Source organism: Lissotriton helveticus, chromosome 3_1 (genome assembly GCF_964261635.1).
Source record: "Lissotriton helveticus chromosome 3_1, aLisHel1.1, whole genome shotgun sequence".
In the NCBI taxonomy this organism is placed as follows: Eukaryota; Metazoa; Chordata; class Amphibia; order Caudata; family Salamandridae; genus Lissotriton; species Lissotriton helveticus.
The window spans coordinates 1466656620-1466675911 of record NC_136061.1 but is presented as its reverse complement, the minus strand read 5'-3'; the positions used below and the strand labels follow the sequence as shown (position 1 = coordinate 1466675911).

The window sequence follows — 19292 nt, the reverse complement described above, 5'->3', positions numbered from 1 at the left end:
CCGGGGCCTACTGAGGCTTGAGGAGAGGTCTCCCTCCCCTTTTTTATACATGTTGGCCACACGAAATGGGGTCCACAATGCCTAATTAAGCTCTGTTATTTACAACAAGGGGTGGTGATGGACAGAGTCTCTGAATTAAGCCGGGCCGAAGACGGCTGTAATGCCAGAAACCGGTCCCCGGAAGCTTGTTTCCTTCCCAGTGTAAGAATTGGCTTTTGTAGTTTGGTTTGCCCTGTTCCCATCATGCACTGGGACAGGAACAGACTAATTTGCATACAGCCAGGTTCTGAAACTGGGATGGTGCAGTGAGCTAAAAAACGGTGTTGGATCTAGCCCTGATCTCTTGACAGGGTGAGAGTATTCTGCTTAATTCAGAGACTCTGTCCCTCACCACCCCTTGTTGTAAATATAATTAAGCTCTGAGCATGGCCACATGCCCCTTCCTTATTTTTTGCATCTATCTGGAGTGATGGGATTCCCGGAGCCTCTCAGAGGCTCGGGGAGGGGACACACACATACCCCCACCCCACAAAAAATTAGCATGCTTCTCTCCCGGGCCCTTGTTCACCCTGGGGGGTTTGATAATACAAGCTAGCAATGAAACCTGTGATACATCTATAATAGAGAATAGTGCCCAATATATACTATAAGGAGATGGGATACTGTTTTGAATGTTAGTATATAACTAGAAGGTTGTATTCCTCCACTTTCTCTTCCAGTACGCTAGAAGACCCTCTCTGCCCTTTCAGCCTTGGGCCATATTTTTGGAGTATCTGACCCTGACCCCTATGGCTTTCTTTTTGCTTTTGCTTTTGAATCAGGACTGAGTCCTAAGATGGCTTCCACCACCTCCTGGTTTATGTGGTGGCAGGCCTGCAGATCTAAGCAGGAGATGTCGGCTCTGCAGATCCTCAGCAGCCTGATATAAAAAAAATGTTAACTTTTTTTTCCAAAACTACTGAATGGAGTTATATCAAAACACAAAAGAAAACTCTTTTTGGCCCAAGATCTAGCTTTCTGCCAAATCTGCTGTATATCAGTTCAGCGGTTTGAGTTGTAGCTGAGTCTAAAATTAATATTGAAAAATTAATCGGAAAAAAGCATTTTGGGAGCCTCCCCGTTTTCGTACCCCCACCGCTTGACAGATCACCATGAGATTTTCCAGGCACAAACTAGTCCAAAAGTAGCATTTTTTTGAAAAATTTGTGTAGATTCAACAAATGGCGCTAAAGTTATTAGCACCATAAAAAATACATTTCCAATTGAAACATGATCCTACCCTGCGTTAGGCTTGCCACTGGGTCTGCAGGTGATGACAGTTGCAGCAGGCTATTCCTTGAAGTTCCTAGTAGATATGACATTGCCCTGTGTTTTCCACCTCGTGTACTGCAGTATAGCAAATTTGGTTGCTGTGCTGCATTGCTCCTAAAGTCGTCTCAGTACTAAGCCAATATCCAGTCTGTCATTTAAAAAACGTTACAAATTCACTGAAAAAACCAAAGGTTTTCAGGGACATTATAGTTAGTTGGACATTTCACTCATAGAAAACCGTAGAAATCTGGCGTTATAGTTAGTTCAGCTAACTATAACTCGAGCCCCGGCAATGCACTGCTGATGACGTCACATATTACGTCATTCATGACATGGTCAGTGACATCACTGATGACATCACTGACAACATCTCAAATGATGTCACTGATGACATCATCCAGTGACTGTATGTTTCTTTAAATGTTAAATATGTATTATATATATGCCAAGGAGTATTGAAGAATGAGTGGGTCTATAAGTGTCTGGATGTTGGATTTAGTAGGTGCATTTTCTCAGCGTTAATCAAGGTTCCTGCATCGAGAAAAAAATTGACTCCCTCCTGCCCATTTTAAATAAATACTCCGAAGCACAGACAGAAACATACACAGACGTATGCACACACAGAAACATAAACTCATTGTCATAAAAAAAGACAAACAAATACACTTTGAAATGTGCAAGTGAACAGTAACACACAGACACTACGCAGACACACAAAAGACACAATCACCTCCACAACAGACAGAAACAAGCACATGTTGAAGTACGCAAGGAAACAGAAATGCACAAATATTACGTGGACAGAGAGAAACATACAATGACCACAAAACAGACAGAAACAAACAACATTGAGGCATGCACGGAAACAGAAACACACAGAAACAATGCAGACATACTGGAACGTACTATCGCCCACCACACCCACCAAGCAGCAGAAACAAACACACATTGAAGTTTGCACAGAAACAGATAAAATGGAGTGCATATAGAAACAAGCATATGGACACTAATGCACTGCAACAGAAACAGATACACAAAGAAACCCCCCAAAAATGGATGAAGTAGCCAGATACAATGATGCATATATATATATATATATATATATATATATATATATATATATATATATATATATATATATTCACTGAAAAAACCATAGGTTTCACACCAGTAATAGTTAGGTGGAAATTTTACTCGCATAAAACCAATCGAAATTCCCACGTTATAGTTAGTTGGACTCACTATAACTTGCGCGTGCAATGCACATATTACATCACTCATGACATGGTCAGTAACATCACTCATGACATCACTGATGACATCTCAAATGACATCACTGATCCTAACTGATCCTAACTATAACTACCTACTGGCAACCGCCAGTAGGTAATATATATGTAGCCAGCTTCTCCCCGAGCTTTGCATGTTTACACATGGGGGCTTGGGAGGAGCTGGTTCTAGGCTTTGAATATCAACATCATATTCGCAACAATTTGGCGGCATGGTTTCGTTTTATCGATGACCTGTTGGTAATTTGGAGGGGTGGTCGTGATTAATGATAACAAATTGAATTTAAAATTCACAGCCACCCTGAGTCAAGAGAAGGTCACATTCCTCGACACAGAGTTGTACATTAGTAACGGACACATTGAATCCAGAATATTCCGTAAAGAAACGGCTGGCAACAGCATTTTACATGCTGCAAGTGCACATCCAGCACATCTGGTGTCAAGCATCCCCTACGGGGAAATGTTACGACTCCGACGAATTTGTAGCAACCCTGTTGACTTGGCAAAGGCACAGGAAGAAAGTAAGATGCGTTTTCTTGAACGAGGATACTCAAGCCATTTGATTGAAAGGGCCAAACAGAAATCCATGATATTATCTAGGGAGGAACTCTTGGTGAATAAATCTGATCGCCCAATGGAATCCACCCTAGATAAGCAAAATGTAGGTGAGAAGGGTATTACCTGTTTTCGGATAATAACAGGATATAACAAACAACACCAACAAGTGTGTAGGATTATTGACAAACACTGGCCATTGGTGATGAAGGATAATGTCATTGGCAAAACTGTCCCCAATAGAGCATCGCTCACCTTCAGTAAAGCCCCATCCCTACGAGACCACATAGTGGTAACAAACACTGAACCTTTTGTCAATTCGCCATGGTGGCAGGAGAACAAAGGCTTTTTTAGGTGTAAAACCTGCAAAGCCTGCCTCCATGGAATAAACACCAAAACATACAAAGATGGATTTACCAACATTGAGCATGTGATTACTCAGGTCCTCACTTGCAAGACAGAATTTGCAATTTATGTTTTACAATGCCCTTGCCAACTCAGATATGTGGGCAGCACGAAACATGCTGTCCACAAATGTATCCTCCAGCACCTACGTGCAATCACCAATGGCGATAATACGTACCCTGTGGCACGACATTTTAGAGATGTCCACCACAGTGACAATACTAGCCTTAAATATTGGGTGATTGACGCAGTCATGAACAGTAGGAGAGGAGGTGACAGGGAAGCGAAACTAAGAAGGCTTGACACCAAGTACATCCTCTTGCTTAATACGAAGACCCCTGTAGGCCTTAATGTAACAGAAGACCTATATACATGCTTGCCATAAGAACCTAATATTTGAATAATCATATCTGTTAAGGGTCTCCTTCTTGTGGTTTACACGTGTGGGTAACGCCCGGCTGGGTGTAACCACACGGGCACCATGAGAAGGCTGCGACCAGATATATATTTAACATTGATCATTGAATTCTACTGCCACTTTTAATGAATTGTAAATCAAATGAATTCTTTTTTAATAACACCTTTGTTGAGCACTTTATACAGATAGGGATTGTATGGAACCTTATTCCTAAACAATCCTATGTAAATTAGTTTATGGGATTTCTACAAACATTCACAAATTGTATGTACCTTTTTAGCTTATGTTGATTATGAAAATAAGTTGAATTAAGTGGATTGTTTTAGGGTTTAAGTAAACCAAGAAAGATAGGCTATTAATATAATATGAACTTAACAATTGAGTATATATGTTTGACATATATTTTTACTTTGTAAATGTATATACATGTAACCATTATACAATACAAGTGGGACTGTGGTTTAGGATAGAAGTGAGTAGCTTATTTTGCACATGAAGATGGGGAATATTATGCCCAAACTTGCTATATTTTGCAAATTTTTGCGATATTTTGCACTATCATTATGTACTGTAAGCAATATTTGCACATCTTGATGAAAGCACTTGCACTTTAAACCATTCCTCATCCATGAGTCCAGTGTTAGATATCTATATATGTCAAGTTAACACAGCTGATGAGAAAATATCAACCGGTTTCTGAATTGCTGTATAAGAATGTAGAAACTCATAAATAATCTAGCCTACTTTTAATTGGAATTGTATTTAACTATGATATCTTTTATTCTTATGTAAACCCACTTTTTCACTATTTTCGAGATGTAACACGAGCAAATACATTTATTCAGGGTATTTTACTGTAATCAGAACATGAGAGTGATGGCATAAATGTTATATCTCGATCATAAAACTGAGGAAGTATGTTTTTTATGTCCATACTATACACTCACAGGTGATATCAATTATGTTGTAACACGTGCACTTTAAAAGGGCTGTCCTATTATAGTAACGTTGTCATGTGAACAAGGCTCCGTTGAGCCGAAACGTCTTTGACTTTTTTCTGCGAATAAAAACAAACAGCACCTAACTGGTCCGTGTACTGCTTGCCGGCTGGTGAGACTCCTGAGTGCATCAGGAAGCGGAGTGGATAATATATATATATATATATATATATATATATATATATATTCACTGAAAAAACCATAGGTTATAGACCATATATAGTTAGGAATTAGCATTTACAAAACCTTGAAAATTCAGTGAAAAAAACATAGGTTATAGACCATATATAGTTAGGAATTAGCATTTAAAAAACCTTATTTTACTCACACAAAACCATTGAAATTCCATATATAGTTAGTTGCACTAACTATATATCGCGCACCTGCAATCCACTGCTGATGATGTCACATATTACATCATTCATGACATGGTCAGTGACATCACTGATGACATCACTGATGACATCTCAAATGACATCACTGATGACATCACTGATGACATCTCATTTGACATCAATGACCACATCACTGATGATATCATTCATGTGACAATACAATGCATCTCCTCACATTTTAATATAACCTCTGTTTCACCCAGTGTTAAATACAGAGTATAATTTTTGAAACCATTGACACACCAATACTAGTTACTACATACGCACTCACTGATTCCTACGTCTACACACACATTCACTCATACAATCATTCATACATACAATCACTCATCTTTACAACACTATCATATGCACTCATACACCTATACAGACACTCACACTCTGCCACTCATCCATGGAGTTACTCACACACCTAGTCAGTCCTGTAAAGAATCAATCACACTTCCATTTTCTTGTCTATACAGTTAAACATAGAGCACCTTACATTTTCAAACATATACTAACACATACTTACTTTCTTATACAATCATTGATACAAGTACACATTGATCGGCACAGAGTCACACACCTCCCAGCCAGCCACACACACACTCAGTCTCCCATACAAATACTTGGACAATCAATCAATAACCCATATAGTTAATCATATAGCTACTGATCAACACATGCAGCAGTTTACAGAACAACAGACATAATGATGCACAAATTAAGACAGTTTAGTCACTAACCCATGCACTCAGTGAGACACATTTAATCACTCACTCATACATTCAGTCACGCACCTACTAAATCCTTCGTCCAGACACTTATACATCTACTCATTCTTCAATATGTAAAACATATTTAAACTTTACAGAAACACACAGTCACTGGATGATGTCATCAGTGATGTCATCAGTGATGTCATTTGAGATGTCATCAGTGATGTCATCAGTGATGTCACTGACCATGTCATGAATGATGTAATATGTGACATCATCAGCAGTGGATTGCGGGTGCGCGATATATAGTTAGTGCAACTAACTATATATGGAATTTCAATGGTTTTGTGTGAGTAAAATAAGGTTTTTTAAATGCTAATTCCTAACTATATATGGTCTATAACCTATGGTTTTTTCAGTGAATTTTCAAGGTTTTGTAAATGCTAATTCCTAACTATATATGGTCTATAACCTATGGTTTTTTCAGTGAATTTCAATGGTTTTTTAATAGCAAATATCATAAGCTGTCGAATGTCAAGTACGTGGTAAGTAAAAACATTTTCGTGTTTATGCACACTGATCTGCTTTGAATGCTGCCCCCCACCCCTCATTTCTATTAGGAGTACTCTCTCTTTGCAGATAGTGAAGGGTAGTTAATGCAGGCCTTTGCCCCCGTTGTAATCCGTCGTGCCTGCTTCTCTCTCCATTTGATTGATTGTTCTCTTTGGTTCATTCTCTATTTACAAACAAGCACAGAGTCGCAATACTCTGTTTAGTCTTTGCAGATAGCGAAAAATCGTGTAAAAAAACAAAAGGAATCGAGCAAAATCAGTAGGCCACTAATGGGATCTCTTTTTGACCTCGCTAAAATAGAAACATTAGGAACAACCTGTTGAAAATAGCAATGTGTATGTACATAAGCGGCGTTCATTTGTGTTCACAGTACCCCTTGTTGATTGTTTGAATCGAGCATTGAATTGTTCGAAGTTGGTTCTCTTAAGGATCTTCTCTGCCTGCAAACGAGGAAGAATAGGAATATTCTCTCTCCCTTTGCAGATAGTGAAGGGTAGGTAACGCAAGCCTTTAACACGTCGTACCTATTTCATTCCTCATTGATTGATTGATTGTCCGAACATTGACTGTTTGGGAATTAGTTCTTTTTGGAGGTATTCCCTGTTTGCAAATAAACGTAGGAAAATCTTTGCAAGTAGTGAAAGTGTAGGTAATGCGGACCTTTCTCCCCCGTTGTAATCTGTCATGCCTATCTACTCCCCACTGATTGACGCACCTGTTTCACCCGGACCATTTACTAGAGATAGGTCATCTGGCCCAACAAGAGAGCACCCCTAGTGAAAAGGACATATGCAATAATAACGAAGTGATCACTGTATCCTGTTAACAGAAACTTTAGCATGAAACAACCTGGAAAGAAAAGAATAGGAAAACGAAAATCAGTAGGCCACTGATGAACTTTTTATTAAATAACAAACAAAGAAACGATAACAATACGTAATGATAAAACCTATTATTGTCCTAGAAACAAGAAACGTTAGAAGTAAGCCCGTAATAAGAAACCTGAAAACATCGCCCCTCACTGCCCCAAAACGTGTCTGTCCCACCGCCTGCCACGGCCAAATAACGGCAAACTGGGAAAGATAGAAGTCAGCAGACATCCGCCCCATTCTAGAAACTTCCAAAGGGCAACAGGTTTTCGGCTACGCCCAGCCGGAAGCAACACATATAAGGCGGGTCCTGCTGCCACGCCTCGGCCAGGAGATCATCACGTAGGGTGTAGCCGGAGGAGAGGCCAAGGCCAGCGGGACCCGGCCAGGGGGATTGACAACGCTGGAGAGTTGCAGGGGGGGGAATGTCCGTGTCCTCGACCCTCCCCTCTCTCTCCCAGTCCGGCTGCGGTGGCCCTTGACAGTTGCAGGTAGTCCTGCCACATTCTCTACCGGTCCGGCCACCAACGGCCGGGGCCGATGGGATCCGGCTGCAGCCGATAAACCAAGGAACCCGTTCATGGGGCCAGAGCAAGGGGCGTCCGGCCGACATCCACCGGAAGCCCGGCCCGAAGACGGACGGGACATTTCTTCTTTCTTCAATAATGGCTTTGACAACACTGGAGGGGATGTCTTGCACATGCCTCCGACCCCCCCCCCCCTCGTCCACATCGCCTGGTCCGGCCATAACAAATCTCAAGCGAGACGCCGTGGGGTGCACTGGGAGGGAGAGACGGTGCGAACAGGCCTCTCCCGCCTCCCCAGTGGAGGCTTCCCACCTGCACCCTCAGCGCTCCAGGCGCCCGGAAAAGGGTTCTTCCACTGTGGCGATGCTGCAACGTCTCGCCCGGCAGGGTGGAGCCCGTCCGCTCATTTGACCCCGCGATCGCCAGTAGCTACCGAACTCTCAAAATGGCGATCGACCTGGCAAGAGCGGGCCCAGCATAAAGAAATGGCCCGGTCACTGGTTGACTCCACCACCGTAGTCCTCCACGACCTTGAAGATTCTAGAGGAGCCGCGGGAGTCTCCGACCCGATGGGGAATGACTGCCATGATCGCCCGTGGAGTGACGAAACTGTATCCGCGGGACGTCGGCGCTCCCATGCTGGCGCCAGCCTCACTTTGAATTACTAGAATCCTGCAAACCTCAGTTTATATATATATAACCTACTGGCGGTCGCCAGTAGGTATATATAGTCAGGATTTTTTTGAATAGGGATTTCTGAAAATTCTATGTTGAATAACTTTGGCGTTGATGGACGGAATTGGCTGAAATTTTCAGGGAAATGGCACATTTTGTTTCTGAGCGTCCCCTGAAAGTTTGGGGGGGGTTCGTCAAGCGGGGCTGAGAAAAAAGGGGGGTCCCAAAACGTGTTTTTAACATTGAGTTTCCCATAGGGCGGTATATATATATATATAACCTACTGGCGGTCGCCAGTAGGTATATATAGTCAGGATTTTTTTGAATAGGGATTTCTGAAAATTCTATGTTGAATAACTTTGGCGTTGATGGACGGAATTGGCTGAAATTTTCAGGGAAATGGCACATTTTGTTTCTGAGCGTCCCCTGAAAGTTTGGGGGGGGTTCGTCAAGCGGGGCTGAGAAAAAAGGGGGGTCCCAAAACGTGTTTTTAACATTGAGTTTCCCATAGGGCGGTTGGCCTCACTTTTAGCCCGAACGGCTGAATGGATTTCCACAAAACTTGGAAAAATTGTAGGGACTGGTAGCCTGATGTGCCTTTGCTATGTCTCAAGATATATGCTCCAGTGGATTTTGAGAAATTAACGTTCAAAAAAATATATATATCTGTGACAGCGTCCCGGTTAGCGCCCCGGTTCGCGTACCATTTGAGATGTCATCAGTGATGTCATCAGTGATGTCACTGACCATGTCATGAATGATGTAATATGTGACATGATCAGCAGTGGATTGCGGATGCGCGATATATAGTTAGTGCAACTAACTATATATGCGAATTTCAATGGTTTTGTGTGAGTAAAATAAGGTTTTGTAAATGCTAATTCCTAACTATATATGGTCTATAACCTATGGTTTTTTCAGTGAATATATATATATATATATATATATATTACCTACTGGCGGTCGCCAGTAGGTATATATAGTTAGGATTTTTTCTCTATGGGTTTTTTGAAAATTCTATGTCTAATAACTTTGGCGTTTGTGGACGGAATTGGCTGAAATTTTCAGGAAAATGGCACATTTTGTTACTGAGCAGCCCCTGAAAATTGGGGGGGGGGTTCGTCCAGGGGGGGTCGAGAAAAAAGGGGGGTCCCAAAACGTGTTTTTAACATTGAGTTTTCCATAGGGCGGTTGGCCTCACTTTTAGCCCGAACGGCTGAATGGATTTGCACGAAACTTGGCAAAATTGTAGGGACTGGTAGCCCGATGTGCCTTTTGTAGGTCTCTATATATGTGCTACAGTGGATTTTGAGAAATTAACGTTTAAAAAAAGATATATATCTGTAACAGCGGACCGGGCAGCGCTCCAGGACGCGTACTTTTCGCGCAACGGAGCTTTGTGAAGCGAAGCTGATTGGTTCTCCGGCGTCTGTCAACATTCCAAACAGTCCGTAGCGGCCGCCATCTTGTCTCTCGGTAGGATCGAGAGACAAGAGGAGGCCAAAGCGAAGGGGCAAATGACCATAAGGGGGAATAGTAGATCCTCGCTGACCCCCTAGGTTTGATGTGGAGGTTTTAAAAGGGCCCCGCGGGGCAAAAAAAAAAATAATAATAATAATCGAACGGCTGAATGGATTTGCACGAAACTTGGCAAAATTGTAGGGACTGGTAGCCCGATGTGCCTTTGCTAGGTCTCAATATATGTGCTTCAGTGGATTTTGAGAAATTAACGTTCAAAAAAGATATATATCTGTAACAGCGCACCGCTTCGCGTACTTTTCGCGTTACGGAGCTTTGCGAAGCGAAGCTGATTGGCTCTCCGGTGTCTGTAAACATTCCAAACAGTACGTAGCGGCCGCCATCTTGTCTCTCGGTAGGATCGAGAGACAAGAGGAGGCCAAAGCGAAGGGGCAAATGACCATAAGGGGGCATAGTAGATCCTCGCTGACCCCCTAGGTTTGATGTGGAGGTTTTAAAAGGGCCCCCCGGGGCAAAAAAAAAAAATAATAATAATAATCGAACGGCTGAATGGATTTGCACGAAACTTGGTAAAATATTAGGGACTGGTAGCCCGATGTGCCTTTGCTAGGTCTCAATATATGTGCTTCAGTGCATTTTGAGAAATTAACGTTCAAAAACAAGATATATATCTGTAACAGCGCTCCGCTTCGCGGAGATAAAATTATATCTGTATTACCTAGCTGTTGCCTTCACCAGTTAGCGATGGCTAGTAGGAGATAGCGACCATCTTGGGCCCCACTTTGCATGTGAGTGATATTTATCACTAATGACATGCAAAGTGGGCATGCCAAGATGTTAGCGACTGGAAACAGTCGCTAACATCGCTATCTCCTATTATCAACTTTTGGAAATATTCGAGATAAGCGCGAATATCTCCAAAAAGTAACAGCTGCCCTGAGCAGTTCTTAGCCATGTTATCCAATGGGAGGTGGATAACATGGCTAAGAGCATTAGCTCGGTATTGCATGAATATCGCTGAGTTTTCAGCGATAATAATGCATTGCGGTCGTTTTTTATCGTATTTGCGATAAACCTTGATAATAGCAAGGTTTATCTGCGATAATTTCTGACGGTAAAAAAATCTTTGCAATGCATCGTTAGGGATAAATATCGCTTAACTTTGGTAATATGCCCCAACGTCTGTTAACGTTCGATTCGAAAGGAAATCAGGAAGTGTTGAAAAACATTGTCTGCGCCATCTTGTCTTTTTTCAAATGCCACACTTTTGTCGTGCACGGCAGCCATTTTAGATGCCTTGACCAGACCCACTCTGTGCACGCTGTCGATCCTTAGCATGGCTCCCCACCCTCACAAGCATCTCACCCAGGCAGTGGTCACCCCCGCTCTCTGTCTTATGCATGGGTAATAAACCTCCCCCCATCTGCGCTGCTCTTCCCTGAGAATCACACCCTGTGCCCGCCCGACACCTCCCTTTCGCCCTATTCACTACCGCACCCTCTGACACTCCTTTTTCTCTGTGTCCGATTGTCCAGGCCGGTCCTAGGCTATCAGCTAGCCCTGCAGATGTAGTTTATGGCCACAGCTGTAAAGAATCACCCCTCTTCAAAGGAGTTATAGTAGATCAAGGCCCACACTCGATGAGATCCGTCACAGCAGAAGCGTTGCTATTATCTGAAAACCATCCTGTATTGTGATTGGGGAGGGGACCGAGCGTGAAGCGGAAGATTCCAGGGATGACTCTTTGTACATCAAAGTTTTTACAATTATGTGTCACATTAAAAATATATAGCACTCCGACAAAGTAGTAAGATTATAAAACTTTAATAATTTATAAATATATACAAGAAAACAAAAATAGTAATAACATATAAACATTTTTAGGGAAAAACAACGAAGTAGCGGTCGGCTGTGCGAATAGTCCCAACGCAGCACAACGTCCAGATTTCCGGCGTGGGGCGTCGCGGGGGGTGGGTCATCAGTAGCAAACTGTTGTGCGAATAGTTCCAAGGCAGCAGAACGCGCCGAAATCTAGATGACACGAAAGTGATGTCTAGTAAGTTGCCACCCAGCAAATAACGGCGTGGGGCGTCGCGGGGGGTGGGTCATCAGTAGCAAACTGTTGTGCGAATAGTTCCAAGGCAGCAGAACGATGGCACCAAGGTGATGTCCAGTAAGTTGCCGCACTGGTTTTGGTATCCTACAATGCTGCTCCGAATAACGGCGTGGGGCGCCCCGGGGGAGGCGGCGTGAACGGGCCTCTCCAGGTGGAGTGTCATGTGTTGTAGTGGGGCGCCCCTTTACCGTTTCAGTTGCCATTCCGTCCGTTTTTGGTCCACTGTGTCAAAAGCCGCAATTCAGCTGAGTTGCGCCCACTCTTGCGGTGCAGCGATAGGCGGCTGTCACAGGACTCTCAAAATGGCGGCAGGCTCTTTCCTTTTTGGGCCTGGTCCACTGAAATGGCCCTGGGACACCTTGGAAATCGGACGCTTGTCTGCTAGGTCTTGGACCCCATTCTCGAAAGCGTCCCCTCCGCCTTGAGAATTCATCAAAAGTTTTGGGGGCCCGACTCCTGCAGGCTTCTGGTGGGGAGCGGCTGCCATGATTGCTCTCGGAATGACCACGACGGAGCTACGAGATGGTGGTGCTCTCATGCTGACGCCAGTTTAGTCTGAAACATCCAGAAACAAGGTTGGGCTTTCATCGTTTGGGGAAAAAAAAAAGTTTTCATCCAATGAAAAGTGTTGTTTTTAGGTCATATGATCAAGCCTTCCATCATTAGGAAACCAAAAGTAAAATGAACCAATGAAAAGTTTTATAAACAAGTCACATGACCTGTTATGCAGCATAGGGTATAAAATGCGGAGAAAATACGTTGGCACGTGAGGCGGCGTCAGTAGCGGACCGATGTGCGAATAGGCCGAAGGCAATACAACGCGCCAAGATCCGGATGGCACCGAGGTGGTGTCCAGCAAGTTGCAGCACTGGTGTGGCCATCCTACAATGCTGAAAGTCGGCGTGGGGCGCCCCGTTGGCCTGTGAGTTTGCGTCAGTAGCGGACCGATGTGCGAATAGGCCGAAGGCAGCACAACGCGCCAAGATCCGGATGGCACCGAGGTGGTGTCCAGCAAGTTGCAGCACTGGTGTGGCCATCCTACAATGCTGAAATTCGGCGTGGGGCGCCCCGTTGGCCTGTGAGTTTGCGTCAGTAGCGGACCGATGTGCGAATAGGCCGAAGGCAGCACAACGCGCCAAGATCCGGATGGCACCGAGGTGGTGTCTAGTAAGTTGCCGCACTGGTGTGGCCATCCAACAATGCTGAAAGTCGGCGTGGGGCGCCCCGTTGGCCTGTGAGTTTGCGTCAGTAGCGGACCGATGTGCGAATAGGCCGAAGGCAGCACAACGCGCCAAGATCCGGATGGCACCGAGGTGGTGTCTAGTAAGTTGTCGCACTTCTGTGGCCATCCTACAATGTTGAAAGTCGGCGTGGGGCGCCCCGTTGGCCTGTGAGATGGCGTCAGTAGCGGACCGATGTGCGAATGGGGCCAAAGGCAGCGCAACAATATTTTCTGACTGACACCACAAGGCGCTGAGATGCCAAGATCCGGATGGCACCGAGGTGATGTCTAAGTTGCGGACTGATGTGCGAATGGGGCCAAAGGCAGCGTAACAATATTTTTTGTATGGAAGATACCACTAGGCGTTGAGATGCCAAGATTTGGATGGCACCGAGGTGATGTCTAGCAAGTTGCTGTACTGGTGTGGTCATCCTACAATGCTGAAACTCGGCAAGGGTCGCCCCATTAGCCTGTGAGATGGCGTCAGTAGCGGACCGATGTGCGAATAGGCCGAAGGCAGCACAACGCGCCAAGATCCGGATGTCACCGTGGTGGTTTCATAGTTGAGAGGCACTTCATCTGCAGTGGGGCGCCGAGATCTGGATGGCACCAAGGTGATGTCTAGCAAGTTGCTGTACTGGTGTGGTCATTCTACAATGCTGAAAGTCAGCGTGGGGCGCCCCATTAGCCTGTGAGATGGCGTCAGTAGCGGACTGATGTGCGAATGGGGCCAAAGGCAGCGCAACAATATTTTCTGAAGAGAAGACACCAAAAGGTGCTGACATTCCAAGATCCGGATGGCACCGAGGTGGTGTCTAGCAAGCTATGCATTTGAGTTGTGTGCGCACTTGCGGCGAATAGGTCGAAGGCAGCATAACAATGTTTTTTGAATAGAAGACACCACAAGGCGTTGAGATTCGGTTACCACCGAGGTGATGTCTAGCAAGTTGCCGCACTGGTGTGGCCATCCTACAATACTGCTCCGAATAACGGCGTGGGGTGCCCGAAGGGGGGGGGAGCCGGCGTGAATGGGCCTTCCTAGGTGGAGGCTCGTCTGCTGTAGTGGGGCGCCCCTTTACCGTTTCAGTTGCCATTCAGCTGAGTTTCGGCTGCTCTTGATGCTACAGCGACAGGCGGCTGCAAGAGGACTCTCAAAATGGCGGCCTGTTCTTTGGATTTGGGCCTGGTCCACTAAAATGGCCCTGGGACACCTTAGAACTCGGACGCTCGATTTTTTTTTCCTTTCCTGTACATGCAAAAAAAGGTAAATGCCCGGTACGTTACACGCTTCATCTGCCACGATGAACTCTCCAGAGGAACCGAAAAAAAATATAGTTGTGGTAACTATACCATGCATCGTCATATGGAGAGGTGGCACCAATTAATTATAGTGCTGCATAAAAGAGAGATTTGGAGGAGAACCCCTGACCTGCTAGTACATTCATCAAAGAAGTGGCACTGAGAGCTTCAGAGGCAAGGGAAACGGTCCCAAATATTTAGAAGAACTTTGGAAAGATTAAAATGACATGTTTAGATTGTGGCAAATTAATTTCATGTGGACAGATGAGTGTTACTCTAATAAATACAGCATATGAACATCATCATAGTCGATGGTTGGTAGAGACATTTTGACTATATCCTGGACCTGCCCGTCCTCGCCCAAAATGGCGCCGGAATAAATGGGACTCGTAACTCCTTGTTGTGTACTGGTTGCAGAACCTTGAAATCACGAGATACGTATGCAGTTTTGAAGCACATGGCGGGCGGGGACGAGAATTGATTGAATATTTCGACATCCCTATTGATATTAAGTTCTGATGTGTTATTGATTACTGTACTGTTGAAAGTTCGAATTAACGTCACCCATGGTACTTGCCCGCAAATGTATATCTAGATAATTTTATTGTAACTGGCCCTGTCGTATTTTAATTATAAAATGTACGTCCACCGATTCCGTAACTGTTAGACACCTTAGTTCTTGCAACCTAATGACCCGCCCGTTACGTTCCTCTACAGTGTAAATGTCTATTCATCATATACGATTACAGTTTGCTCTGTGGCAGGCCCACGTGGTTATAGGCTCGTATTTGTATAATGAAATTTTCACAATAAAGGTTTTTAAAAGAAAACATGGTAGTAGTATATACATTGGTAAAGTTTTTAATAATAGTGACTGTTTTAGAATCATTAAAAGGCAAGTGAAATAAAGCAGACCAATTACATGAAGGGTAAAAGGTATAATACGAAGGAACGCAGTAAAGATAAATGGTCAAGGGCTGTTGTGTTTTCTATTCCTGCAACATAAAGTGATCGATAAGAATCTCATATTCAGGCGTATCGGCGACTAAGACAGCAGGTCGACCCTCTTTTGCTCAACGGCTCCGTCATGGGACGAAGAAACGCTCTTTTTCTCGAAAAAAGAATATATTTTACTTGCAGGACAGTTGTAAAATTTCCAGGAAAGTACATTAGCCTGGAACATTATAACATATATTTAAGAAAAAATAATGTTCGGAAGTAATGAAAAGCGTAATTTTTAGGTCATATGACCAAGCCTTTCATCATTACAATAAGAAAAGTAAAATGAACCAATGAAAAGTTTTATTAACAAGTCACATGACTTGTTATGCTTACGTTACGCGCTGCGCGCCCCGGATGACTTCCGGATGCGCTAACGCGGCGCGTCATATGACGCATTACGCGACAACGCAGGTACAGAATATAGTCAAAATGTCTCCACCAACCAGCGGTCGGAACACAACCCCTTTCAGCAGGCTAAATAGTTCTGTTAAATGACAACAGAAGGGACAGGCAACAAGAACCATCAGTCAAAGAGGGGAGGGCTAGTTCTTCTCTACCGGGTTACATTGGGGCGCTACCGGAACTGATCGAATTGGTAGTCTACAGTGTTTCTGGATGTTTCAGACTGAAGCTGGGGTTAGCATGAGAGCAGCACCATTTCGTAGCTCCGTCGTGGTCATTCCGCAACCAATCATGGCAGCCGTTCTTTATCGTTATTTTGGGCGGGGTGGGTGGCGGAGCCGAGCTGTTTTGCAGCCATCATTGTGTGGAGTTCAGTTCATCTCACTAGTTTTGTATTTGTCATGAGGGGTTGTTCCTAATGTTTCTATTTTAGCGAGGTCAAAAAGAGATCCCATTAGTGGCCTACTGATTTTGCTCGATTCCTTTTCTTTTTTTTTACACGATTTTTCATTATCTGCAAAGACTAAACTGAGTATTGCGACTCTGTGTTTGTTTGTAAATAGAGAATGCACCAAAGAGAACTAATTCTAAAACAGTAAATACTTGGATAACAATCAATCAAATGGAGAGAGAAACAGGCACGACGGATTACAACGGGGGCAAAGGCCTGCGTTAACTACCTTTCACTATCTGCAAAGAGAGAGTACTCCTAATAGAAATGAGGGGGGGGGCACCATTCAAAGCAGATCAGTGTGCATAAACACGAAAATGTTTTCACTTACCACGTACTTGACATTCGACAGCTTATGATATTTGCTATTAAAAAACCATTGAAATTCACTGAAAAAACCATAGGTTATAGACCATATATAGTTAGGAATTAGCATTTACAAAACCTTGAAAATTCACTGAAAAAACCATAGGTTATAGACCATATATCGTTAGGAATTAGCATTTAAAAAACCTTATTTTACTCACACAAAACCATTGAAATTCCATATATAGTTAGTTGCACTAACTATATATCGCGCACCCGCAATCCACTGCTGATGATGTCACATATTACATCATTCATGACATGGTCAGTGACATCACTGATGACATCACTGATGACATCTCAAATGACATCACGGATGACATCACTGATGACATCTCATTTGACATCAATGACCACATCACTGATGATATCATTCATGTGACAATACAATGCATCTCCTCACATTTTAATATAACCTCTGTTACACTCAGTGTTAAATACAGAGTATAATTTTTGAAACCATTGACACACCAATACTAGTTACTACATACGCACTCACTGATTCCTACGTCTACACACACATTCACTCATTCACCCATACAATCATTCATACATACAATCAATCATCTTTACAACACTATCATATGCACTCATACACCTATACAGACACTCACACTCTGCCACTCATCCATGGAGTTACTCACACACCTAGTCAGTCCTGTAAAGAATCAATCACACTTCCATTTTCTAATCTATACAGTTAAACATAGAGCACCTTACGTTTTCAACCATATACTAACACATACTTAGTCTCTTATACAATCATTGATACAAGTACACATTGATCTGCACAGAGTCACACACCTCCCAGCCAGCCACACACACACTCAGTCTCCCATGCAAATACTTGGGCAATCAATCAATAACCCATATAGTTACTCATATAGCTACTGATCAACACATTCTGCAGTTTACAGAACAACAGACATAATGATGCACAAATTAAGACAGTTTAGTCACTAACCCATGCACTCAGTGAGACACATTTAATCACTCACTCATACATTCAGTCATGCACCTACTAAATCCTTCGTCCAGACACTTATACTTCCACTCATTCTTCAATATGTAAGACATATTTTAACTTTACAGAAACACACAGTCACTGGATGTTGTCATCAGTGATGTCATCCGTGATGTCATTTGAGATGTCATCAGTGATGTCATCAGTGATGTCACTGACCATGTCATGAATGATGTAATATGTGACATCATCAGCAGTGGATTGCGGGTGCGCGATATATAGTTAGTGCAACTAACTATATATGGAATTTCAATGGTTTTGTGTGAGTAAAATAAGGTTTTTTAAATGCTAATTCCTAACAATATATGGTCTATAACCTATGGTTTTTTCAGTGAATTTTCAAGGTTTTGTAAATGCTAATTCCTAACTATATATGGTCTATAACCTATGGTTTTTTCAGTGAATATATATATACTTGAAGATGAAGGTGAAGGATCACAAGAAAACAACAGCCAGCCATATACATATATGCATGCATGTACACCAACACTCAGAAACACCTAAACACCCATAAAACACTTACAGAAAAGCACATGTGTAAAGACATACACAAAGAAACATTCTCGATACACATGCAAACCAAGGCAAGCATAGAAGCATACACACAGAGAAAGAGATGTAGAGGAACATTGATTGGGACAGAAAAACAGACACAGAAATAAAAAAACACAGAAGGAAACAAAGCAAATTGTGTGCGAACACATACACACACACAGAAGCCTATATGTGAAAGGACCCAAAGCACCACTGCCAAAAAAGCTCAGATAAGGAGCCTGCGTGAGTGACATGTTCTGACTGTGAGGGGGTAATGTACAGGTTGCAAAAGGTTTTTAAGGAGGACAGTGAACAAATATCAAATTTGCCACCTTTAGATAAAAAAATCTCTCCCTATATTTAGGAAGGCATCTGTTCCATCCCTGGCAACATATTTCTACTTGTTCTTGCTCTGTCATGAGAGAGCGTGGTACATACTTTCTCCACTGCTAAATTGCTGAGCCTTTGACAATTTGTGTTTGTCTTTACATATGTGTCCACTGTCTGGGAACCCACATAAAGGGGGAGTGCATTAGAGAAAGAAACAGGATTGCAGAAGTCTATTGTCTTACTTTGGAGGACGAGATGCATTTGGAGGGAATATGTCTAACAAGTTGAGAAGTTTCACCACATTAGCGGTATAAAGAAGAATATTTAAAATGTGTGGCTTCTGAAAGCAAG

At 43.1% G+C, this 19292-nt stretch overlaps 1 protein-coding gene across 1 annotated transcript in view; it reads right to left on the bottom strand.

The window, feature by feature from the left end:
* Window positions 1–19292, bottom strand: part of LOC144824267 (contactin-associated protein-like 5) — a 1441011-nt gene that overhangs the window by 1264297 nt on the left and 157422 nt on the right. The window lies entirely within an intron of this gene.